Below are 15,286 nucleotides of genomic sequence, written 5' to 3'. Positions count from 1 at the left end.
TCATTTCAGTATCGCCGCGCCTCACAAGTGTTCAGTCGATGGACAGCGAGCTCTGACAGAGACTACTTGTGCACAGGAAAATTACGATGCCACACAGATGTGCTGTTCCTGGCTGTGGTCAAACAAAACCTCTGAATAAGCTGCCGAAAGATCCAGACGCCAGGGAAAAATGGATGCAGTTTATTTTTTGCGGATCGACCCAGTCACGGCAGTGTTAACTTAAGCGCTTGTTCTGTACATTTTAAGGATGACTGTTTTGAGAACAAATCTCAATATGATGCTGGCTTTGCCAGAAAACTGTTGCTCAAAGATAAGTCCGTGTCGACTATTCTGGGAACAACGACGACGCAAACTGTAAGTAATCTATTTTAAACTTTAAACTACTTTTTAAAGCGCAATTTCATTCATTATGAATAATCACAGTGTTTTTACTTAGTTTACTTGCATATTGTTCTGGCTGGGGGCGTCAATAATTGATACATAGGCACTGACGTTAGCCAATCATAACAGTGGGCGTTAACACTGAAGTCTTAAATGGAAAACGCCCCCAAAACAGACTGTTTGAATCAGAGGATGAGAAACAGGGTGGGAAAAGGTCATAAATCACTAGATTTTAAAAGTTTTTCTTAAAAAAAAATATATTAATACTATAATTGCACCTAAGGGAACATAATAATACAATAAAAAAAACCATGTCATGACCCCTTTAATACTACAAAACATTGGCACAACTTGGCTAAACTCAATTAAATGTATCAAAAACAAAAGAAACAAATTAAACTAGAAATTACCTACAAAATTACTACATGGAAACAGTGTCATCACTCCTCATAAGAGGTTACATAAAGCTCAGATCACAAGGACACTTGAAATAAAGAAAACAAACACATTACAATAAAAATCACATGCCACCATGTTGCTCTGGCATTACATCACCACATAAACAGCATTAGCCAGAGCATCCCCAAGCTAACACGTAGGACACTATTCAAAATAACACACACACACACACACACACACAACTCAAGCCAACCGAGAATACCAAACAAATCCATAAATTAAACCACAAGACAGACAATATTACAATAAACAAAAACAGAAGAGCAGTGTTATTCCAATGCAGAATGTAAAATATGCCCAGACTAGTCGTTTACACAAACGCTCCGGTGTACCAGGAAGCGTAACGATGACGATCACGCTGCAGATGTGTTCAAAGGCATGCACAATACAGCCTTAACAATGGACTAGTTTGCATGGACGATGCCGTTATACCAGGAAGCGCACCTAAAACAAAAACACAATATTACGACTGCTACCTTCAGCCCTTCGTCCCAAAATTAGCAAGCACCCCTATATACATACCGATGATGACAACACAGACGTACTTGAGGCATGCACAGCAGCGATAGCCATGAAAAGAACTGAAAGACCCGCACGTAAATTCCCACGGCTGCGACTCATATTACTGGGAATGGTAGTCAAGCAACCAACGCTTACTATCATACAAACAGCGGACATTCAGTTACCAAATTAGATACCAATAAAATGGGGAAAACAACTGCTCATACCTTTCTAAATGTCCACATCTGATGCCGGAAGAAGCAGCAATGCTGCGCTGGTGACGCAATTGTGACGTTGACAATGACACACATCCGAGAGACGAATCCTTGCCTTTTTATATCACAAGGGTGACAGCTAATCGGCTTACGACCCAAATATGTTTATTAGGGAAGATAGCGGACTTCCCCACTACAATCTACCCCCCTTTTCTGTGTTGGCTTCCCGACGATCAAAAAAAGGAACCCTTGCAACCTAGACAGTAGATGGTTAATCCCAGGTCCTAAACCAAACTGAGATGGCACTAGACACTGGGCCAGAGGGACCCTCAACCTCCCTTTCCAACCCACTCACCGTGCGTGGAAGATGATACATATTAGAGTGCTGCCCTGCTGTAGTACGCCCAGTCCTGCGTGAGTGCAACTGGCCCTTCACCAATGAAAACCGAAGGTGAGCTCAAGGATACCTCCTGTTCAACAACTAGAGGATTCACCTCTCCATTAATTGGCTCCCCTGATGTTACAGCAACAGGACCTGTACCACCTAACCATAACTCTTTTGGGAACTCGGATGACCCTAAACGTCCCAAACTCTCAGGTGCAATCTCTTGTGCAGGTTGCAGGGTCTCAGGCACAAACACCATCAAATCAGCATCATCCACCTCCTCATCTAGCAGGGAAACCCTTTGTCCACTAACTGGACCAATAGGCTGCTCACCAATCGGCGATTCTCTCCAGACCCGGGTCTTCAAAAGTGAACGGTGAACACACCGTACCTTTTCCATTTCATCAACTGGTGCAATAGTGTAAACAACACCTCCCTCCTTTGGTGCCCTAATTGTGTGTATTGTTTACTGTACATTGTATATTGTATTGTGTAAGTATGTGTACATTTGTTATGTAAATTGTGTTGTGTAAATGTTGTTTATTGTAAATGGTACTGCTATGTTATTCGGAACTGCACACAAGACTTTCACCAACTGTTGCACTTGTGTACACAGTGACAGTAGTGTGACAATAAAGTGATTTGATTTGATTATTGTAATGACAGGATTTCTGCCCATTGTAACAAAGTAAAACAAATTCATTAGAAATTGACTTGAGTACTATTAAAAAGTACCCTCTTTTAAACTTACTCAAAGTATTTTTTTCTTCCAGTAAATGTAACAGAATAAATGTAGTGTGTTACTGTAACGGTTCAAAGGAAGTCACAAGAGCAGGATCTTCTTTGTGTATTTTGTGTTACTGTACTGGCAGAGTTTTTATAGTCAAAACAATTGAAAAAATACCTTTGCTGAAGAAGTAATCCAAAGTATTTAGAATACATTACTGACCTTGAGTAATCTAACGGAATACATTACAAATACCTTTTCCTGTATAATGTTGTAAAACAGTTTAAAGTATTTTAAAGATCGACAGCAGGACCGATTAATCAGATGTGGGTATTTTATTCACTCCAGTCCAGCAGGAGGCGGAAATTAACCGGAAGTTGTTTTATAAACCGACAGAAAACACCAGAAGAAGAAGAAAGCCCAAATAGTGCACTATATAGTGAATAGGGACGAATTCAAACACAGCTGCAGTTTGAGCGCTCAGTTCAGTACGTGTTCAATGTGTTTTACATTTTTTGAGAGATTCATATTTTTTGAGTTGCTTTTATATTTTGTTGTTGTTGTTATATATGTATATATTGTTTTTCTCTCTTTGGCGTTTTAATGAGTGTAAAATAAGTTTTTATCGACGCATGTCGCTTTGTTTTGTTACAGACGCTTTAAAAAATCCCTTTCAGGAGAAACAAACAGAAATGTGAGAATATTCTGCTTAAATGAGTCTTTAAATCCAGCGACTGACTGTAAATGAGTTCAATGAAGGTGATAATATATATTGGAGAGACGGGCACAAACAAACGCTTTTTGGTTTCCTCAAGTTTGTGTAAATACTTTTGGGATTACTGGTCATATGTAAGAGATGAACAAAACAACTAAAACACTTCAGAACAGGTTTATTTCCACTTTCTGTCTGTCTGTGGCTAAACTCATGTTTATATTTTAGTCCAGTTTGAAGACGTGTTGGTAAAGTTCAATCTTGACAAACTTTGACTTACGTTCCAGAAACGTCGTGCTAATGTCCTAAAAACGTCCCTTAAAAGAGGTTATATATATCATACTTAATTGACAAAATCTCTGTCAACAAAACGACAATTGACCACATCTGCTGAATATTACTCGAGTAAACGATGATTTAATAATATTTTCATCATTGTGATTTAAAGTTTATTTTTTGGGCACACGAGACAAATATATTTAAATAAATGTAAAACCATTTATTGTTATGTCCATTTCATGATCGAGTCGTTCTTTTGAACTGGTTCATTTTAGTGAACGAGTTGATCCAGTTCACCAAATCTGACCGAAATGTTTGAAAACCTCGAGTAGGGCTGGGCGAACAATCACATTTTATTTTCAATCACATCTTTGGCTTCAAACAATTATGAAAACAATATAGTCAAGATTTCAGCAGCCTTTGTTGGACTGCTAAACGGTGACATCACTGTGAGTATGTGTTTGTGTGGTAGCTTTCATATCAGCCCCATTCAACAATTACATAAAAGTTTGTCCTGGACAAGTGGATTTTTGAAGGGGCAAGTGAAAAATAAATTTTACTTGACCGAACAGACAAGCAGATCACAGCAGCTCTCGAGTCAACAGTACACTGAGTTGATCACAGCAGTTCTCGAGTCAACAGTACATTGAGTCGATCACAGCAGTTCTCGAGTCAACAGTACATTGATCCGAGGATAGCAGCTCTCGAGTCAACAGTACATTGAGTTGATCACAGCAGCTCTCGAGTCAACAGTACATTGATCCGAGGATAGCAGCTCTCGAGTCAACAGTACATTGAGTTGATCACAGCAGTTCTCGAGTCAACAGTACATTGAGTTGATCACAGCAGCTCTCGAGACAACAGTACATTGATCTAAGAATAGCAGCTCTCGAGTCAACAGTACATTGAGTTGATCACAGCAGCTCTCGAGTGAACAGTACATTGAGTTGATCACAGCAGCTCTCGAGTCAACAGTACATTGAGTTGATCACAGCAGCTCTCGAGTCAACAGCACATTGAGTTGATCACAGCAGTTCTCGAGTCAACAGTACATTGAGTTGATCACAGCAGCTCTCGAGTCAACAGTACATTGAGTTGATCACAGCAGCTCTCGAGTGAACAGTACATTGAGTTGATCACAGCAGCTCTCGAGTCAACAGTACATTGAGTTGATCACAGCAGCTCTCGAGTCAACAGTACATTGAGTTGCTCACAGCAGTTCTCGAGTCAACAGTACATTGAGTTGATCACAGCAGCTCTCGAGACAACAGTACATTGATCTAAGAATAGCAGCTCTCGAGTCAACAGTACATTGAGTTGATCACAGCAGCTCTCGATTGAACAGTACATTGAGTTGATCACAGCAGCTCTCGAGTCAACAGTACATTGAGTTGATCACAGCAGCTCTCGAGTCAACAGCACATTGAGTTGATCACAGCAGTTCTCGAGTCAACAGTACATTGAGTTGATCACAGCAGCTCTCGAGTCAACAGTACATTGAGTTGATCACAGCAGCTCTCGAGTCAACAGCACATTGAGTTGATCACAGCAGTTCTCGAGTCAACAGTACATTGAGTTGATCACAGCAGCTCTCGAGTCAACAGCACATTGAGTTGATCACAGCAGTTCTCGAGTTAACTGTACATGGAGTCGTTTCTCAGCAGTCTTTAGCCTTGAGTTTCTCGTAGTCAACAGTGCACTGATCACAGGACATCAGCTCTCGAGTCAGCAGTACATTGAGTTGATCACAGCAGTTCTCGAGTCAAAAGTACATCAAGTCGTTTGCATATGGTTTTGTTGAATGTGTCTTCTATGAGTGCGTATTCTACGATGCCGATGTATTAGTATTATGTGTCGTGACGTCATTACGTGATGATGTAAAAGAACTGGTGAATAATATTTTAACTGGTTCATTGAAGCAAACCGTCCGAAACAACGGGTTTGGCGACACCTAGTGGTGTGGATGCTGCTTCATTCAAAATCGATAGTTTTCAGTTACAGATGCCACTGTAGAAATTCACTATTCACAATCAGCCATGATTCATTTAATCCATGAGTGAAAGTGTCCAATAAAAAGACGGTTAATGAGATTAAGCAAGTAGTATTTCAGTTGGTCATGTGATTCTAAAATGGCCACCCCCATGAGGGCACCCCTGCCCCATGTAGAATAAAACAGCTTTTATAAGGTCACTGATATGACTAGAGTCCTCATCTTATGTGAGCGGTCATGATTTTATACATATGTTTAAAAATTACAATTTCTTTATGAGTAAAACTTTATTAGTGGGGGAAAATAACTGACTGCACCTTTAACACATACAACAATATTAATATAATGTTAAGATAATCTACTAGCTACAGTGCTGTTACGAAAATATCAGAAAATGCTACGTCCGAAAGAACAGGTTTGCGGAAAATAATCTGACTTTCCATCACTAACACAGACCCACAATTCACCTCCCTCAGTGTAAAAAACAAAACCTTTCTCTATGAAAGAAATGGGAAGATCACGAGACTCCAGCATCCTGTGGCTCATCTGCTGCATAACACCACACTTCAGGAAGTTTCTGTGGTTCTGTAGCTAACCAATTGTACCGTATAAAAAAACAAACTGGTTTTGTTTAACAGCAGTTCTTGTGTATAATCATTAAATGTTCAGTCTTTTTGAGTTTGATGAATGTTAGTCCATTATAATGATGATGTTTGTGTGTTCAGATGTTCATCATGAGAGAGCAGGTGGATGTGATTCACGCTGGAGAACAGCAGATGCTGCAGACACCAGTGAAGATTGAAGTGAAGCAGGAGATAAAAGAAGAAAACACAACAGAGGAACAACAGACTGATGAAGATGATGATGAAATCAAAGCAGAAGAACAACAGAGTGATGAAGATGATTTTATTCCTTCAGGTATGTTTCTTCCTTTAATGTTTGTAACAGTATAAAGGATGGTCTAGGAGGAGGCGGGAACCGGATGAAGCGTCAAAGTCATATTTTAATGAAAACTTAAACACACAATACAGCTGCGTGTGGCTCTCTCTCGACCTGCCCCATCCGGCTGCATTTATCCGTCTCCTCAGCTGATTAGCCAGATTGGGGCCGGGTGTGTATGTTGTTTTACACTTTAATCACAATCAACTGTCATGTCAGGATGAGTTTTATCACTCAAGTCTTTATTGTAATTTTAAAAGTGCTCAGTTTTCAAACTTTTTAACTTTTAAAAAGGTGCAATTTTAATTTGAAAAAGTCATTACAGTCCTTCAGAAACAGAGACTCTGGATTTGGGTTTCTGCTTAAAGTCCTTAAAGATGGCTTTAAGTCTGAAGTCAATTTAAAGTTATTTTTCAGATTATTCACTTGGTATAACTAATATGTGTACTCCATCTTAAACTACATGTTTTCATTTGACTTCACTCATGCTGGAGAAGACTTTACAGAGAGGTTCGACGGTCCCATCTTCAAAACAAGATCTCGGTCAATAATGTTGTGATGTTGCATAAAGTTGTCGAAACAATGTGTGGTCGAGTGCCCTTTCAGGGAGAGAAAGTGGTAAGGGTGCTTGCACCTGGGCTAAATGATGTCTTAACACCTGTCTCTAATTCCAGTGAGCATGTTCTTTTCAAGTTCCAAGTTATTTGTATTTATATAGCTTTAAACAGCATTAAGGCTGACCAAAGTGCTGTACAATACAAAATGATGAATACAAAGTTCTAAAAACACACAACAATTTAAGACCAGAACATTACATACTATTAAAAGCCAGTGAAAAGTGAGTTTTAAGAGAAGATTTAAAAACAGATAATGAAGGTGACAATCTGAAACTGAATCTATTCCATAAAATAGGACCCACAACCGAAAAGGCTCTACCTCCTCTACTCTTGAGTGTGGGATATTGAGGAGATATTGATCACTGGATCTCAGACTTCATGGTGGATTGTAAGGATGTAGTAAGTCTGATAAGTAACTGGGAGTTGGTTGTGTAATGACTTGTAAACAAACAATACATTTTTAAAATCAATTCTAGCTTTATCCGGCAGCCAGTGAAGTGATTTTCAAATGGGGGTAACATGATCGTACTTCCGACCTCCTTTTAGAAATGTTTCTGCTGCATTTTGAACAAATTGAAGTTGAGCTGTAAGAGATTTTGAAATTCCACAATAGAGAGAATTACAGTAGTCCAGACGAGAAGTGATGAAAGCATGAACTGCTATCTCCAAAGGTTTCTCCGACAAAAAGGGTTTAACTTTAGAGAGTAGATGTAGCTGAAAGTAACTGGAACCTATGACAGCACTAATATGTTTGTCAAATTTCAGCTGGCGATCAAACTGGACACCCAGATTCTGTACTTGAGGAGAGAGGAAAGCATTGAGATTAATGCATTCAGCATTACTAACATCAAAATTATCTGTAGGACCAAAGACAATCACTTCTGTCTTATCTTTATTCAAAAACAAGAAGTTTTTGTCTAGGCAACCTTTAAATTCCTCCAGGCAAGCTAGAAGAGATTGTAATGCAATGTGATCATTTCGTTTAACCGGTAAGTAGATTTGAGTGTCATCAGCGTAGAAGTTGTGCTTTCTGATTTTGGAACCCAGAGGGAGCATGTAAAGAGAAAAAAAGAGCTGGCGACTGAAATCTGTGTTCTCCGGAGGTCACATTTGCCGGCTGAATATGTCATCGAGGCTGTCTCATTTTAGAAAGCACTTTGAACGCAGTCTTTGAATTTTACCTTCTTTCACAGGAATTCGGAGGATGCATGAGGTGTATCCTTTGTGGGCAACCCATGTCTAAAAAAAAACAACAACCACTGGGCATTTTCCCGGTAGGCCGATGCACTTTGGGGCCGATCGGGGCGGACTGGCCAGTGGGAGAACAGAGTGGGCCGGTGGGTTAGCCACGAAACGTGCCGAATGGGACACAATAAGCAAAAATGTGCCACCGCATTATGCAGAACGGAGCAAAAAATGGTGCCACAATATGCAGGAAATCTATATTTAAGTTAATTCTTCTAAAACTGTAATAAATGATGTCACAGAAAGCCAACCATCCAGTCAACCATCTTTCTTAATTTCAAAGTGCGCTTTTTTTCCCCCTTAAATCTCACATGCTCCACATCTATCATGTGGAGGCTTGAGTAATCTGAAACCGTATCTGTATCACATTCTGTAATAATATAGTAATGAAAAATTATTTTGTCAAGATTTAGCATTTTTACACCTCTATTTCTTTTTTCACCTTGATGTTTTTGTTATCCATTCACTGTTCATTGTAGAGCTGATGGATGTGAAAGAGGAACGTGAAGAACTGAATGAAGTGGAGGAGGAACATCGTGATTTCATAACTGGAGAAAAATCTTTGAGTCGCCCGAAGAATAAAAATAATTTCTCACCAAATAATCCTCAAAGGAGAGCAGCCAAGAAATCTTTCACCTGCTCTCAGTGTGGAAAGAGTTTCACATGTAAAAGAGATCTTAATATACACATGAAAATTCATACTGGAATCCGTGCCATCAGTGTGGGAAGACCTTTATTACAGCCAGCGACTTGAATAAGCACCAAATAATTCACACTGGAGAGAAACCATACAAGTGTCCACATAGTCACAGCAAGCAAGAATCATCTTCTGGTCCAATTATATCAAGTAAATAGTGAATGTGTGAACAAAGCATATGTGCCTCCTAACCAAACTATTGCATGTGCAGCCGTGTCTTAAGATGAGACCATCCTGCAGTGCAACGAATGCAGCGCTAACGTGACATGAAAGTTAACATCACTGAATACTGACTATTCATACAATGCCTAAATAAATAAAACTATAAATATATATAATTGCTTAAAAAGTAAGTGTGATCCATAACTTACATTTTGTTTATTTCATATCTATAAAAGTTTCCTATCACAGGATATTTATTTCTTTATGACAAGAGGAATGAGTGTTATATTCATACAGATAAATACTGTATTACGTTGATTTTATGTGCAACAATGGTGAATCATCAGTATCCCACATGTGTGTACAGATTCATATTATACATGCTATTTCTGACCTGATTTACATCTGACATTGTTATTGGATGAAGAAACAATGTGGAAGTAAACTATAGCAAGTTTAACACATGAACAGTGTGATATGGATATTGTCATTTGGGTGATTTACTGAAATTATTATTAAGTTGTGCATCAATTTAGACTCATTAAGTACCTGAGAAAATAATTATGTGTAGCTTATTTTTAGCTTATGTGTTATGTGTAGCTCAATATGTGTCATGACGTTTCAGTGTGACAATAATGAATCCTGTTGTAGATTTTTCTGATTTGTTGCATTCTCTCTTTTATATATGAAAAATAAAACAAATAAGAATGGCATAAAGTCAATGTGAAAGACTGGTAGAGAGCATGCCAAGACTGATTGAAGATCAGGATTATTCCAGCAAATATTGATTTCTGAACTCTTTCTAAGTCAAAACATTAGTATTGTGTTGTTTAAAAATGAATGTGAACTTGTTTTCTTTGCATTATTGGAGGTCTAAAAACATCTTTTTTGTTATTTTGACCCGTTGTCATTTTCTGCAAATAAATGCTCTAAATGAAAATATTTATATTTGGGAGAAATGTAGTCTGTATTTTATAGAATAAAACAGAAATGTTCTTTTTACTCAAACACACACCTATAAATAGTAAATCCAGATAAACTGACCATTTGCAGTGGTCTTTTAATTTGATCCAGAGCTGAATAATTTCAAAGGTCATACTAGAAAAAAATTAATTATGATCTAATGTGAATTTTCTTAATAAAATGGCTATAAATAACAGTTTAGGTTAGCGTAAAGTTAACAATTTAAATTTCTATTTCTTCTGCTCCAAACGTACTTTTCTGTCTGTTCGTATGAATGTCACACATCATAAGAAAGTCTACACAAGTAATTGTTTTGAAACTAAATTAAGTCATCTGCAGTGGCACATATTTAAGTTTTAAATGTAAGTTTAGCGTTGTAAGCAAAAAGGTCATGGCTAAAAGTAAATTTCCAAGGCACTTTAATTTCCGTTGGCTGCACCATTCATCCATTTTTAAAATATGGAACAACAGCAACCTGCTTGGGGTTTGGAAGAAAGCAAAACTTCACCAAGGGAAATGTTGACTTGAATATTCAAGAAGTAATTAGGAAAGAACTGTGGAATCCCGGAAGAAGGTTTTTTAAACATATGACACTAAACTGAAAATGAGTTTTAGACCCATGTGTCAGCAGCACATCTGGAGAATGATGACAAGAACGACTCCATCCCATAGTCAAGCATGGAGGTGGGTCAGTCCTGTTATGGGGGAAATGGCTATCCTGACTATGTGACTGTGATGTGTCTTTTCCTCCTGAAAGAATAGGAAACATCTAAAGTGCATGTGCAAACGTGTGCAAAAAAGTACGGGACAGTACAATAAATTACTAAAAGGAACAGGACAATAGACACAGTAAGAGACAGTGCAGCGCCGACCAGTACACATTTGTAATCTGAGTAGTGCAAAAAGATGACACTTTCTAAAATGTAAACATAACATACTATGAAATAGTGTTCTATGGACATTGCTGTTATTGAGGAAGCAGCCAGGTATAAAGTAACAATGACTTAAAGTGCAAATCTGGACATGTGCAAAAGTTGGATGGTGTACAGGTGTGTGTGTCAGTCCAGTCCCTGAGTATAGAGGAGTCTGATGGCTTGGGGGAAGAAGCTGTTACACAGTCTGGCCGTGAGGGCCAGAATGCTTCGGTACCTCTTGCCAGACGGCAGGAGGGTGAAGAGTTTGGGTGTGTGGGGTCATCCAAAATGCTGGTTGCTTTGCGGATGCAGCGTTTTATGTAAATGTCTTTGATGGAGGGAAGAGAGACCCCGATGATCTTCTCAGATGTTCTCACTATCCTCTGCAGGGCTGTGCGGTCCGAAACTGTGCAAGTCCCAAACCAGGCAGTGATGCAGCTGCTCAGGATGCTCTCAATAGTCCCTCTATAGAATGTAGTGAGGATGGGGGTGGGAGATGTGCTTTCCTCAGCCTTCGAAGAAAGTAGAGACGCTGCTGGGCTTGATGGTAATAGAGCTGGTGTTGAGGGACCAGGTGAGGTTCTCCACCAGGTAAACACCAAGGAATTTGGTGTTCTTGACGATCTCCACAGAGGAGCCGTCGGTGTTCAGCGGAGAGTGTTCACTATGTGCTCTCCTGAAGTCAACAACCATGTCTTTTGTTTTGTCCACATTCAGGGACAGGTTGTTGGCTCTACACCAGTCCGTTAGCCACTGCACCTCCTCTCTGTATGCTGACTCGTCGTTCTTGCTGATGAGACCCACCACGGTCGTGTCATCGGCGAACTTATTTATGTGGTTCGAGCTGTGCATTGCTGCACAGTCGTGAGTCAGCAGAGTGAACAGCAGTGGACTGAGCACATAGCCCCAGTGCTCAGTGTGGTGGTGGTGGTGGAGATGCTGTTCCTGATCCGGACTGACTGAGGTCTCCCAGTCAGGAAGTCCAGGATCCAGTTGCAGAGGGAGGTGTCCAGGCCCAGGACGTTCAGCTTTCCAATCAGGTGCTGGGGAATTATTGTGTTGAATGCCGAGCTGAAGTCTATGAACAGCATTCAAACATATGAGTCCTTTATATCTAGGTGGGTGAGGGCCAGATGGAGGGTGGTGGCAATGGCGTCGTCTGTTGAACGGTTGTGATGATACGTGAACTGCAGTATAGAGAGAAAAGGTCATGGCTGGCATTGCCTGGTCCCATACTAGGGGGTGTGGGGAACTATGTTACATTTTTGGGGGCATTGGGGGAGGCTACGTGCAGTCCGGTGCATCTGCTATTTACGCACACAGATAGGGAATGTCTCAGTTACTGTCGTAACCTGCGTTCCCTGATGGAGGGAACTAGACGTTGTGTCCCTCTTGTCACAACACTGTACTATCCATTGAAATGTCCGGGACCATGTCTTGGCAACTCAGGACAAAACCTGAATAAGTGGTCGCGAGCCAGCTCCTTTTATACCCGCATGTCTGGGGGAGTGGCATGCAAATTCCACTCGCCAAATCACATTGGCCTTTTCTCAAACATCAACATCACTACATCGACACAATGTCTCGTTCCCTCTATCAGGGTTAGATGGAGGTTATGACAGTACGTTCCTGTGCCTCACAGTTCTGGTACTCAGTGCTCTGTAGGGCCAGCCGGAAGGCAACAGTTCAAAAAGATAGTGGGCTGGGTAAATGGGGTCCAGAGTGATTTTTGCGGCCTTTTTCCTCAGTCTGGAAGTGTACAGTTCTTGAAGGAACTGGTTGCCCCCTTGCAGTGGGGGCAACTAATTATCCTCTCAGCAGTCTGAACCGTCCATTGTAATCTTCTGATATAGAAACAAATAGAATAGAATTAACATAGATGCCATTAAATTGTATGAAGAGTTATAGATCATGATAGATTTTCTGGGTACGGCAGACCAAACTAAAGCAGCCTGGCTAAATAGATGAGTCTTTAGTCTAGGCTTGAACTGAGTGATTGCATCTGCATCTCGAACAGTGTTAGGGAGACTATGTCATACTTTAGGAGCCAAGTATGAAATATATCTCCTTTTGTGGATTTATATATTCTTGGAACTATTAACATGCGTGATGGAAGATAGTGTGGTAGAAGGTAATTTAAGTACCATGGAGCTAGACCATTCAAAGCTTTTTATGTAATTCACAGAATTACATAAAATATGTAATCAAATATGAATATGTGGGCAAATATGATCATATTTCTTGGTTGTAGTCAGCACTCTGGCTGCTGTTTTTTGAATCAATTGAAATTCTTTTATGGAACTTGCTGGACATCCTCCCAGTAATGCATTACAATAATCTAGTCTTGAACGTATGCATTCATTTTTTTGGCATCAGCAACAAAGACCATGTGTCGTAATGTCTAGGTTACAGTTGCAAGCCAACAAAGTGACTTGCTCCTCGTCCTCCCTGACCTTGCACAGCACCTGTGCAAGTAGGCTCACTGGGTGAGATGTGTACTTGCGCAGCCCCCGAGGCCAGCTGTGTGCAAGAGCGTCTGTCCTGAGTGGAGCCTCCGCTAGGGAGTACCAGAGCGGGCAGTGGGAGGATTCCTCGGAAGCGAACAGATCTACCTGTGCTTTGCCATACCATTCCCAAATCAGCTGGACTACCTGGGGGTGGAGCCTCCACTCTATGCTGGACTACCTGGGGTTGAGAGTCTGGCGACAAGAGGGGGTGATGACCACACGGTATGTGCTGCGGCACCATGCCCATCTTAGGACGCCAGACTGAAGCCAGTGCTGAAGCGGTCTCATATGCATCAACCCCATCAGCTTGATCATAGCGGAGGATGCCATATGCCCCAGGAGCTCCTGGAATTGTTTGAGAGGAACCGCTTTGCCTAGTTTGAGCAACGTGAGGCAGTGGCGAACTCATCATCCAGCTCGGGGGGCTCGAGGGAGTAAGCAGACTGGCTGTGAGGTGAGCCGCCCTCACCTTGAGCCCGTACGGAAGCCAACGAGAGTGCTGGGGTACGGGTGGTCCGCAGGGATTTTCCCAGCGAAACTGGGCCTGCTGCCATTCCCAAATCACCTCCATCTCCAGCTGGGTCGTCCTCAATACAGTGGGAAGAAGGAGCAACGCAGGGGGCGGCCGGAGTGGCTTTTCCTTTAAGGGAGGAAAGCCACAAACGCAACATGGTCATGGTAAATTTCTCGCAGTGAGTACACAAACCATCCACATACGCCACCTCAGTGTGATCGCGGCCCCCGCACACGAGGCAGCGTCTATGACCGTCAGAGGGCGGAGAGATATCGACTGCATCCAGGAACTACACAGTGGCGGAAAGGCATCTTCAAGACGCATCCTGAAAAGGACGTTCAACGCCAGCTGTTTATACTCTTTTAGAGAAATTACACTCTTTTGTGAGTGAAAATTATACTCTTTTAGAGAGCGCTGTCAAAACGGATGGGGCGGCTGGAGTGGCGTTCCTCCTTAAGAAGGACAGCTGTGACCTTAAAGTTTCCATGGTAAGGTTCTCGCAGTGAGAACACGAACCATCCACAAACTTTGCCTCAATGTGATCGCTGCCCAGACACACGATACAGCATCTGTGCAGAGCAGAGAGAAATTGACTGCATCCAGGAACTACACAGGGGTGGAAGGGCATCTTTATAAAGACACATCCCCTGATGTTCAATGCCAGCTGTGTATTGCTATTTTAGATCAAATAAACTCTTTTATAGAAAATACTCTCTTTTAGAAGAGCTGTCAAAGAGCCCAGGGGCAAGGCTGCACTGCCGTTCAGAGAAGGAGAAAGCCGCTGATATGCACTGTAGATCCAACAGCAAACGCTCTTCAGAGATGAGTGAAACAGTAAGTGATCTCAGCTCGCTTATCGCACAACCGCTCGGCTCCGAAGAAGAAATCTGAATGGACAGATGCATGATTCCCTCCTTTTATACCCGTATGTCCGGGGGAGGGACATGCAAATTCTGTCTGCCAATTTCTCATTGGCCTTTTCTCAAGTTCAGAGGTAACCGAGGCCTATAAAGAAGTCGCCTAGTGTTCCTTCATTCGACACAATGTTGAAGTGAGCGACAGACTGGGAACCCTGTTTT

This window comes from Xyrauchen texanus, chromosome 31 (assembly GCF_025860055.1).
Source record: "Xyrauchen texanus isolate HMW12.3.18 chromosome 31, RBS_HiC_50CHRs, whole genome shotgun sequence".
Lineage (NCBI taxonomy): Eukaryota > Metazoa > Chordata > Actinopteri > Cypriniformes > Catostomidae > Xyrauchen > Xyrauchen texanus.
This window is presented reverse-complemented; position numbering follows the sequence as displayed.